Source organism: Sus scrofa, chromosome 3, assembly GCF_054392235.1.
Source record: "Sus scrofa isolate SSC_HxYL_T2T_F1_AM1 chromosome 3, Sscrofa_HxYL_maternal_Yorkshire_Landrace_v2.0, whole genome shotgun sequence".
Classification (NCBI taxonomy): domain Eukaryota; kingdom Metazoa; phylum Chordata; class Mammalia; order Artiodactyla; family Suidae; genus Sus; species Sus scrofa.
Window position 1 is genome coordinate 12865530 of NC_139385.1, and position 12229 is coordinate 12877758.

Here is a 12229-nt window from a genome sequence, read left to right on the forward strand (position 1 = left end):
TCTCACAACGTGGCTGTCTTGATCTCTGCAAAACCCAGAGCATTTTGCCTCTGTCCCTCCCTCCCCCAGCCCTGCCCAGAAATGCGGTATGATTAACTCACATAGAACAGATTCCTCTCTTGGGAGAAACTCACATTAACCAAGCTTACAGGCCTAATGTTTAAAGCCAAATAGTGGTTTCTCAATTTACAGTGAGAAAATGTATAACGGCCGCATAAAAAGGGTTTGAGGAGCATATAACCAGAGTGAGAAGAATTCATTCGATGGACAGACGGTTCGAGCGCGTTCTATTAAAGCGGCAGAGTTGACCTTAGCAATGGAACCAAAGCATTTGGATTTGGTTGAGCACAACTTTCAAGTCCATCCCAGGCTAGTGCTTCCTGTGTGTCCAGCATCAGAAACACTTAAAGACCTCTGCTAAGGGCCCCCTACTGCCACCCCGTGAGGGGACCTGCATTTCTTGCAGGGATTCTCCTGATGGCCAGGATGCTTCTTTGAATATTGGAATGGCTATAATAAGGTGGCTGTCTCTTTAAGGTGACTTTGCCATGCTCTGCTCTGATCTATTATGTATCCATATTAAAGTTTAACACTCAGAAGGCATCCTGATTTCCCTCACTTCTCAGATCTTCGGCAATGGCTCACTTTAGACCCCAAAGACTGACAAGAGCGGTGAAACCAGACCGATTTCTGTCTGCCGTATAGAAGCCCTTCTCACAACTTCCTAGTCTAATGTTATGCTTAAGATCAGTGAGACTTAGAATTCTGGGCTGCAGGGAAATTTTTCAGAAAAGCCCCCACATCGCCCTTCTGCTCAGAAAGTAAGCTGCCACTTCCCCAGAAAAAGACTTTAGATCAGGATCTCTCTGGAAACCCGAGGCTGGCTGGGTGTAATTATGCCTCTGGCGGTAGGGGCCAGTGCACGGCTTAATTCACACTTGAATCATTGGCATGGTAACATAACAAGTCCCCTAACTGTTGTCACTTCCTATGCTTCCAGCCTTCTCTCTTCTCCCCAGCAGGCCAGATTAATCACACCGTATTTGGACAGCTAAATGGTGAGCCCACATATAAAAAAAGGGTTTTCTGGCACTAGAGGCGGGTCCCAAAGACATTACTGATGAGATAGTCAATTTCTCTGGCACCGGCATGATGGAAACAACTTGCTGGGGACGCACAAGACACCATATGCAAAAATACATCATTCCAAGGGGCAGTTTGCATGGGTGGGTGCGGTACTGAAAAACCCCGGAGGGGAAAAGGAGTCCGTTGGCTCCTTCCTGCCTTTGAGTTGGCACCTGTCTGCAAACAAAGAGCAGTCAGTTCTCAGCTCCTCCACCCCAGGGAGGGCTGGCCAGACTAGAAATGTCAAGGGGACTGGAGCCTGACCCCTGATGAGACTTATGACACACTCTCTGGTCCTCGACTACAAAGCAGGATGGTTGAACTAGTTGTGTTCTAAAGGTCCTTTGAGTTCCAAGTTCTAGGTTAATTGATGCTTTATTAATGATAAAACCACAGCTCTTCAGGCACATAGACATCAATTCATTGCACAATAGAAAAACAAAAATAGTAATTCATTTGGCAAGTATTTATGAGCATCTTCTATGTAGAAGGCATGCTACCTTCTGCCACGGGACACCCCCTTACCATGAAGGTCTTACTTTGATTCTACCATTTTTGTCCTGGCAACTCTTTGATGCAGTTGGAACAGGTCGTTAAAGTTACAAGGTTTTTTTTATCATTTTTTTTTCTTGTTCAGTGCACATCCCTCTGCAATAGGGAGGAGTGAGTCTGACTCCATATAGATCTGTTTCTTTTATTTAACCTCTATATTCTATTGCTTTTGCTGCAAGTTAAAAATATTGCCTGTAGCCTGCGAGATACAGAATAGCCCATTCTCAAGGCTCTGACCTTTAAAGGTATAACATCTTTTCATTCACATAGAGATAAAAAGTTACAGAACAGAGAGGAACGTTGGCCTTGTTGGAGGCTTATAGAAACAATGTGACCTGACCTACATGGACAGCTGCAAGGATAAAGGATCTGACACCAAGAAGTTTGCAGCAACCAACCATATCCTTTCCTCTTTTAGTGTAAAAGAAGCCTGAACTCTAACTGGGGTAAGACCGTTCCTTGGGAAAGTGTCCTCAGTCTTCTGAGTCGGCTGGCTTTTTGAATAAAGTTGCTATTCCTTGATGCCACACCTTGTCTCGCAATTCACTGGCCCACTGTGCAGGGAGCAATACAATTTTGGACTCGGTAACACCTCTCAATCCCCACCCCAAATCTATCCCCTCCCTGTTGGTGTTATCAGCCCCTCAGAGCTGTCCTCAGATTCCGAGGTATGCTGGGGTCAGGGAAGGAGGCAGGGGGCTTGGTGAGAGTCCAGAATGGGCACTGCTGAGGTCTGAGGTCGTGATCCGAGATGGAGAGGTTAGAGCCTGACTTCACCGTGGGCTCTAGGTTCAAGTCCAGGCTTTGCCATGTATCAGCCTCATGTCCTTAAGAACTGCTTCCCTTGTATGAAATCTGCTTCATGGGCCCAATGAGAGATAAGGAGAAATAATTGATGATATACATCGAGTGCTCAGCATAGGGCCTGGGGTAGAATAAATGCTCAGGTAGAATAAAGCAACTGGGAGGTCCCTTTGTGGCTCAGTGGATTAGGAACTCGACACAGCGTCCGTAAGGATTTGAGTTCGATCCCTGGCCTCACTCAGTGGGTTAAAGATCTCATGTTGCCACAAGTGGTGGCGTAGGTTGCAGATTTGGCTTGGATCCAGTGTTGCCGTGGCTATGGCATAGGCCTGCAGTTGCAGCTCCAATTCAACCCTTGGCCCGGGAACTTCCAAATGCCACAGGTGTGGCTGTAAAAAGAAAAAGGAAATTACATAACATAACATAAAGCCATTATTATCATCAGAGATGAGTGATATTTAGCAATCTATCAGCAAGGATATCTATGTCCAGTTACTGGGGGATAGGATGAGAGCCTACGTATCAAGAGAGCTGTGTCAACTCAGCCACATCCAAGGGTTCTCTTTTATGTAAGATGCCGTGCCTGTTCTCACAATGCAACCATACATGACTGTTGATAATAGAAAAATACCAAGCGGAAGGCGAAGATACCATAACCGACGCTGATGCTCAGAGAGGAGCTGCACCTGCACAAAGAAGGACCTGCCTGCTTTCATTCTGGAGGCATCCCAAGAGGGCTTTGTGGAGCAGGTATCAACCAAAGCCGGGTAACCCTGGAGCAGTGCATCCAAACCCAAGTACAGCATGCGTACACACAGGGGGCTGGACGTCCCAAGACACACCTAAGGCAATAAGGAAGTGATTCCCACTCTGTGCACGGTATCTGCCCCCAGACCACGAGAGACGGTGGCCAGGGAGAGAGGGTGCCTGATGAATTCCTCTTTGTCACTGGAAAGGGAAGGACACCCAAAAGCTGCCGTGTTGCAGGTGAGGCTCTAGTCCTAGGCTGCCCGCATTTCAATCTTGGATGTGCTTCTGGCTAGCCGTGTGATCTCTGGCAAATTATTTCACTTCTCCTTGCCTCAGGCTCCTTGGGTGGAAGATGGGGTTGATCATACTGATAGTGTTATGAAAGGGTTAAATGAGACACTGCAAGTACAGCTAGGAGCTTGCATCCAATGCGCCAGGGCCACAGTAACCGCATACACTGATACAATAACACAACAGAGCCATACTGTATCATAATACAATATGAGCTCCCCCAGGCTGGAAGCACTCAGAATATCATGTGTAGGGCTATCAATTCTCTGAGCACTGCTTGTCACCTCCTCCAGAAATTCTATACCCACTCTAGGCCACTAGAATAAACTGGAGGGTTAAGATTTTTTTTTTTTTCCCAAAGGAGATTTTCTTTTCAGGAACAAATAAAACCAGCATTTTGAAAACTAAAAAATATCTCTGAGGAGTTCCCTTGTGGTGCAGCAGGCTAAGGAATCCAGCACTGTCCCTGCAGCAGCCCAAGTCACTACTCTGGCACAGGTTTGATCCCTAGCCCAGGAACTTCCAGATGCCACAGGCGCGGCCCCCCAAAAATATTATCTGTAAAACTACTTTCAACCTCTTGGTGGTCTGCTCCAGAAAAATGATGACAATGATGACAACCAACATTTCCTGAGGGCTTCTCATGGGCCAGGCTCTGCTCTAAAAACTTCATATGTATTAATTCTTTTTATTCACTTTATATCTCTGCAAGGTGAGTTCTACTGTTATGTGAATCCAGGCGCTGTTACTTATTTGCTGTGTGACTTTGGACAAGTTACTTCACTTCTCTGTGCAATTTTTCCCACCATAAACTAGTAATGACAATACTAGTACCCACTTCATAAGATTGGGGTGAAGATGAGATTAAACATATGTAAAATTCCTATGAAAGTTTTGGATAAAGTATATGTATTACTATTTGCTTTTTTTTTTTTTTTTTTTTAAGGACAATATTTTGTTGTTGAGGTACCCAGAGCTGAATCCCATGGTTACGGGTATCGAGCAGCTGCACAAACCCCAACGCTGTCTTTGCCCCTCATGTACAGATCCACCCACCACGTCCCTGGGCGGGAATAGCCTTGGGCCCAAGTTTAACTGATCAGTTTTATAACCCTGACTGCCTTTTTCATCTTTATTGTTCTCTGTGGTCATGTGATATCTTTATTCCTTTCCTCTATAAAAATATCATTTCTGTTTTCTGTATTTACTACTCAAATTGATGCATTATACCACAAGCTCTACATTTGTCTTCATTCAGAAAGAATAATAGATCTTTTTTTTTCTTGTAATTCAATAATTTGGTTTTCTATACAAAGCAAGGCACGTTTCTTATTCCTGAGGGAAAGGGAAAAAAACCAAACAAGCAAATAGCACCACCTCAGTATGAAAAGAGAGGGGGAAGAGAAAGGGGGAGAGAGAGGCAGTTTGATGCCGAAGCCCTGAGGGGTGAGAGAGAGTGCAATTTCACAGGGAGAAATTATCCTCTCCAACATCCAAGGTCTTTCACACCATTTGAATTCTACACAACTATTATTGGCAGGGGCTGGTTAGGGCGCGAAGACAGTTAACGGGTCTGAACAAGGCGCTGTAAACCAGCCAAGAGTACTCTTTTCCAGATGCATGTAGAAGCCAGAAAGAAAAAAAAAAGGCTGTCTGAAATTCATATCAGGATTTGGAGGGCACCCAACAGGGACGGGGACAACTGTGCATGGGGGACCAGGAGGAAGTCATCACTCTCCTGGCTGATGGATGAGGTGCACCTTGACGTTGCTGCAGCAGCAGCTCGTGGAGTGAAATTCCAGTCTCTGCCAAACATATCACATTGGGTTATAGACCATGGGGGTGGGGTGGGGGGCAGAAGGGCAGAGTGGCGTCAAGTTGGTGCTGCCACTTCCCAGCTGGGATGGGTGCCACTGAGCAGATAACCTCTTCAAATCTAGCCCTTGGGTCTCTTAGAACAGCCACATAAAGGCCATCTTTCTATAGCCCCAGGTCTTACCTACATATTCTAGCTGGAAGGAATCTAGCCCCCTACTATGCCCACATGTGTGTTTATTATATGTGTCTATTATACCTCTAGTACATGTGTATCTATAGTTCTGTGTATATCTCTATCTCTAAACTGTATTTTTTTAACATGGCCACACCTGTGGCATATGGAAGTTTCCGGGGCCAGGGACTAAATCCGAGCCACAGCTATGACCTATGCCTCAGCTGCAGTAACACCAGATCCATTTAACGCACTGTGCTCGGCCAAGGATTTAACCCACGCCTCCACAGCGAGCTGAGTCACTGCAGTCAGATTTTTAACCCCCTACGCCAGAGCATGAACTCCTAACTGTATCGTTTTGGAGCTGCAGAAACTCTAAGTAGTATCTGTTTCAACTCTCTCCTTTTGCAGAAAGAGAGAGGAAGTCCAGAAGCTTTAGGAGACAGCCAGGATTTGAACCCAACAAGCCACCTTGCATTTGACCCACAGGGTATCCCTCCAGGGGAGTCTTTCAGGACCAAGAAGCTTATTTTTACAAGCTAAGCATGTTCAGTGTCGGCTCTCGAGATGCTTGGATGCTCACTCCAACGAGGGATCTCCTCTTGAAGCCCTTCGGCTTCTCTGCATGTTCACACCTGCTGCCCGAACACTTACGCCCCCATGTCGGTTTAAACATCCCTGCATCCCTCCCAGTACTTAGCAATGGAAGTTGCTCAATAAATGTTTGTAAATGAATGAATGGTTGAGTGGGACACAAATAATGGGACTTCACAGGGAGGTCTGGGGGGAATAAAGATTTACCTAACAATTTATGTTGCTCTTGACATGCGATGCTTTTTTCCTTGCCCAGGAGGCCAAAAGCACAAATACATGCCTTGCCATGAAAAATTCACAACCGTGCATTAGTCAGATACCCTGGTGACATTACTTGCAAACTGGAAAGCCAAGGTCACAGCGAAAGCCGCTGTAAATCAAATGTGTCTTAAACACAGCATCCTCCTGTTGGGAAATCTGACCCATTTACTGCATTTCCCCCAGGATAGAGGCTACGTAGCACACCTCCTACTTAAAGAGAGGATGCCTGACACTCAAATATATCTGACGCCAACCTGTGACATTGGCCACTGGCTCCGAAGCATCAATCTCCTCTCCCCTCACACAGCTCAAGGCGAAGCTTATCTTCTGCACGGTGCATTAAGCAGTCGCAGGAGAAGATATGGAAGGCTTTAAAAGAGCATTTCCCAAACTGTTCCACGAGACATTCCTAAGTGTTTGGCAAATAAAAGCACCACATGGTCAAAGAATTTGGAGAAGCCATGAATACTACAGCCTGTTCTTGAGAGTTCCACGAAGTGCCTGAGAAAATCCTGCGGTGAAGACGCCTCTTCAACCCTGCTTCACCCAGGGCCTCCCGATCATTTTGACAACTAACACTTTCTACCACGCCGCAGCAGCTCTGCGCAACTCCTGGCTCTACGGTGACAGCTATTTGCAGCTGTGGAGGCTATTCCAGGTCCTGGTGCCAACTGCCCCTCCCAGGGCTCGGGGTCCTTGGGAAGAGTGCTAGGGGAACACAGTCTGCCTGGGGGAGCAGGGATTCAGCTTTCCTGGCAGTGATGGGGAAGAGAAACCTGCCCGCAGCCTCCTCACTCACCCATGTCCTCAGGGGCCAGTCCAACGCCCCGATGTTCAGAGGCTATCAAATCCAAGCAAATCCAGAGGAAGGATTTTATTCAAAAGGATCATTGCAACGTATGAGGGGATGGGGTGGGGCTATTGGAAAAGGGGGAACACTGTCTATAAAATCCGCTCACAGCTCAGAGTCAGAAAGAAAAGATTTTCTTTATAGAGGGGGGAAAGCGAGGCTGGAAAGACCAGATGGGCGCAAGTGCGATGAAAAGCTGGTGGCTGGTGTGATCAGAGCGTAAACCGGAGGTTTCACCTGGAGGCCCGCCTGTTCTCAGGGCCGTCTGCTGGCTCAGGCTGAGGCTGGGCCGACGGCCAGGATGGTGGGGGAAGGAAGGAACCTTAACCAAAGTTTGGGTAACATGCATGTTGTTTCAGGGGGTCAGTGTGGATACAAGCGTTCAGCTAATCCTTTGAGAGGCAAAGAATGGGAATCCGGACGGTCTGCGTCTGGCCTTGTCATCAGGTAACAAGGGGAGCACCTGCGGGTCTCATCTAAGGCGTATGGAAAAGAGTGGTTCTTTGTACTGTCTTTTTCCAGAACAAGGTGAGGGGTGTGGGTGGACCCGGAATCCTCCTTACTGTTTTCCGGGAGGGCAGGGCTCAGGTACCGTTTGGTGTTGGGCTACATGACTCTGGCACCAGTAATACCTGAGGAACGTGCTTCCCCCCACTCTTCACTGGTGTCCTGGCAGGTAAGATGCGGTTCCGTCACAGCGTCAGGCTTTTCAGTAGAAGGGGGGAGATCAGTACCATCATGGGCAGGATCCCAGGTTCTAAAACCGCGTGGCATGGGTGCAAAGCACAAACGGTATGGCCGAGATGCCTGGTTGCCTAACCCATGTGGATTCTTCCCTTCTTCTTCAGTAACAGAACCCCAGGATCAGCCTTCTTTGCAGCGGGGTGCAGCCACGTGGCTCAGTTCTGATTAACTCAAGGATGCTGAAACTATTGGGCAGGATTCCCAGGAGTATTCCATAAACAGGGATGGAGAGTTTGGGCAATGTTGGTGCCCAGCCTAGGCTGTGAATGAGAGGGTTGGAATTCTAACTACCATCTTGGGTCATGAGGTGACCTTGAAAACCAGGCCCTAGCTCAGTAGGAAAGGAAAATAGAAGGAACCCGGCCTCCGGAAGATGAGATGAGCCGCCAACCAGCCTAGGACTGTCTACCCCCGTGCTTCTATTTCTTGAGAAAAAAAGTAAAAAAGACAAATTTCTTTGTCATCAAGACATTGCAATTTCCAGTATGTTGAATCAGCTCAATAAAATTCCTGATACCCAGAGATGGGGAAATAGCGGAAAGGGGCAAATGAGTAATACCAAGAGCACCTCCCACTATTAATTCTGAAACTCTCTCTCTGCACCCCAAGGCCAAATTCACCACATATAAAATTTTCTAAAAGTCAAATTCTATCAAGAATACCCCTCGTGGTCTTATGCAGTGGTCCTCAGGCCATAGGCAGGGCCGGGGGCCGTACTGACCTTCAAACTCCTTTCACTGCAAGTCCAGGATATGGAGTGACAGCGGCAGGGATGCACCAAATGGCTCTATGGTCTTTGTCTTGCCTTCATCACTCAGCGCCAAGTTCTCAGAGATGCGCTTCCTGCAGCCGCTGCTGGAACAGAGAACAAGACAAAGTCAGGTAGAGAGAAGACATTTAACTGGAACTCCCTTGCTCAGGCAGATGATGCTGCAATGGCTCAGTAAAGCTAGCTTCAAACTAAGCCTGGGAACAAACACTAAGACCGCTGCCTGAATACCCCTGCACTGGTGGGCTGTGGCCCATGTCCCATCACCAGGTTAGCACAATAATGTCTGATGGAGAGCAGAGCCCTGAGACACTACATCTCACACGCACTATCATTATGAAAAGTGGTCTATGAAAGCTGAGAGCTCTCAGCGCTCCCCAGAATAGACTGTTCGGGTACGCTTTCTCAGTGATACCAAGGAAAAAAAAAAAGAAAGAAAAGCATAATGATGATACAGAAATGAAAGCATAGTCAAGACCATCAGACCTGGATTTTTTGTGATGTTGGGATTAATCCACTGCATGATGCACATTTTTTTTTTTTTTTGGTCATTTTAGGGCCACGCCCACGGCATGTGGAGGTTCCCAGGCTAGGGGCTGAATCGGAGCTGTAGCTGCCAGCCTACACCACAGCCACAGCAGCATCAGACCCGAACCTCATCTGTGACCGATACCACAGCTCACAGCATCGCCGGATCCTTAACCCACTGAGCAAGGCCAGGGATCGAACCTGCATCCCCATGGATACTCATCAGGTGCGTTGACCACTGAACCACGACGAGAACTCCCACATATTCTTGAACTCATGTTTCTTTACATGTGTATTAGTGCCTTTTGGCTGCTGTTAACAAATTGCACACAAATACTGGCTTAAAACAAATGAAAATGTATTATGTTACAATTCTAGAGTTCAGATGTCTAAACAGGTTGGTAAACTTGCATTTCTTTGGAGGCTCTAGGAGAAAATCTGTTTCCACCTTTTCCACTTTCTGGAGGCTGCCTGCATCCCTTGGACCAGCAGCCAAGCATCTTCAAATCTCTCCCTGATTCTGACTTTCCTGCCTCCCTCTTATAAAAATAGTTGGGATTACCTCGGGTCCTCCCAAAGTATCCAGGATAATCACCCCATCTCAAAATTCTTAGTTTCATCAGCAGTGTTCCTTTCGCCAGATAAGGAAACATGCAAGTTCCAGGGGTTAGGGTGTGGACATCCTAGGATGGGAGCCATAATTTTGGCTAACAGTGTATGATAATCTGAAAGTTGGGAGACATTCTAAAGCCTCTTCCATCCACGTACATCTAATTCACCATTGGTTTTTCTGTTTATTTGTTTGTTTGTTTTTTTGTCTTTTTGCTATTTCTCGAGCCACTCCCGCGGCATATGAAGGTTCCCAGGCTAGGGGTCCAATCGGAGCTGTAGTCTCCGGCCTACACCGGAGCCACAGCAACACGGGATCCGAGCCGCGTCTGCAACCTACACCACAGCTCACAGCAACGCCGGATCGTTAACCCACTGAGCAAGCGCAGGGACCGAACCTGCAACCTCATGGTTCCTAGTCGGATTCGTTAACCACTGCGCCACGACGGGAACTCCTAATTCACCGTTGTTAGTTTTCCTCTCTGTGGTTCAGACCTATCTGATCTTCAAAAGCTGTTATAGTCCCACAGGACAGACCCTGCTGACCAAACTAGAGATGTCTTGATGAATGTGTCTGTCTACTCAATACTTCATTAAATAGTTATGGGGTGTCTACTATGTGCCAGGCACACCCTATATCCTATAGGGCATAACAGAGTTAAATAAGGCATGGTCATAGCCTTCAGGCAGATTTTAGCAGAGCAACTGCAAGAATTAAGGGATGCTGTCTCCTGAGTACCTGCTCATTACATTATAATTTTGAGTTTATCAGGAAAGCATGAATGGTGCTTGTATTTCATCTTAGCACCGTATCTACAGTTTCATAAAGTGTCTCATGTTCTCCATAGGGCAGCATTTTATTTTTTAATTTATTTTTTAAAATAATGTATTTTAGTTAAATCTTTTTTTTTTTTTTTTTTTTTTTGGCTGCACCTACAGCATGCAGAAGTTCTGGGGCCAGGGCAGTGACAACACCAAATCCTTAACCACTAGGTCACCAAGGGAACTCCTCAATAGGGCAGTATTTTAGATAAAACAATTCTTTGTTTTCCTGGACTGTCCTGAGAATTGTAGGACACTTAGCATCAGTGGCCTCACCTAAGAAATGTCAGTGACGCCCCCCACCCCATCACTGGGACTCACGCATACATACATACATTTCCAAATGCCTCTGGGATTGGGGGTCGGGTGGGACTGCTCCTAGCTGAGATGCACTGGATGAAAAGTTGTGGACACAATAGATAAGCCTTCCTTGAACTTTTCATTGAATCCTTAGAGTTTCACACAATTCTAGAAATCTGCCTTTTTCAGGATTTTAAGGTGCCCATGAATGTTCTGTATGAATAAATATTAACAGTTTAGCCCACGGTGGCAATAAGGCCCATCTTCTCACTCTTTCATGGTCTAAGAATGAGACTTCAGCCTGTCCTAAATTCTAATCAGGGCTTGAGACAGAAGGCCACGGGGATTTCTGAGTGCCAGGATACACGACAAAACTCTTACTGGGGATGGTGAAACCAAGAGAGAATGCACTGCTATGTTTTGCTTGGTGGGGGAGTGTGAATTAAATGTTTGACTGCATAAGGAGTGCTCCTTTTCAACATTAGCTCCCTACACAATCAGCTGCCTTGGCGGTGGCAAGGACAGAGTCTCCCAAATTAAATCTGTAGTTGGTTCTTTCCAGCCAATTTCCTAGAGTCGGTGGTTTGAATTATTCCAAAGTTCTGGATAAAGACCACCACATGTGTACCTAGGGCCATCTCGGCTACCGTAATGCCCATCCCTTGCCAAATGGAAGGAAACCTTTAGGGGAAGGGAGAAAACACCCTCCCTTTCTCTGTCTCTCCCTTTGTCTGTCTGTCTGTCCCTCCCACTGGGAAAGTTGGCTTCAGTCAGTCTGATAATGAACAGCCAGTGCTCACGGGCCGTCGCCAGGTTCTCAGTGGTGGCTTCTGAACCAGCAAGCGACAGCAAATAGTCTTTGCTGCCTATTGTTCTCTGAGAAAAATCCTCTGGTTATCCAGGCTCCAGAAGGGAAGTAGCACCAGCCATTAGGACCGTTCCTTAGCTAAACAAGGACAAAGAATTCTCCCAAAGAAAAACCTAACCTTAGATGAGATCTAGGCTTTCCCTTTCTTGTCCCACTTCTGGAAATCAAGGATGAGTGGGTTATTGACACATCATCAATATACACTGCAGTTCAGCATCAAAGAATTCACAAGGATAGCTGAAGCCCAAGAAGGATGAGAGCTTTTCTATCATCTGAGGTCTTTCAAGGGCTCAGAATAGTTAAGTAGCTACTTTCAACGGGGCGGTGGAGGGTGGGGGTGGGTTCGTGCTAAGGGGCATCTGGGTAGCATCT

The 12229-nt window shown here is 46.7% G+C and overlaps 1 long non-coding RNA gene across 2 annotated transcripts in view; it reads right to left on the reverse strand.

The window, feature by feature from the left end:
- Positions 1 to 12229, reverse strand: part of LOC102157493 (uncharacterized) — a 978951-nt gene that overhangs the window by 494722 nt on the left and 472000 nt on the right. The window contains exon 5 of one of the 2 annotated variants that reach the window (XR_014840336.1): positions 8683 to 8813. This is a non-coding gene — a long non-coding RNA (uncharacterized LOC102157493). Of the gene's footprint in view, positions 1 to 8682; positions 8817 to 12229 lie in introns of both variants that reach the window. The other variant, XR_014840342.1, reaches the window with a different exon arrangement.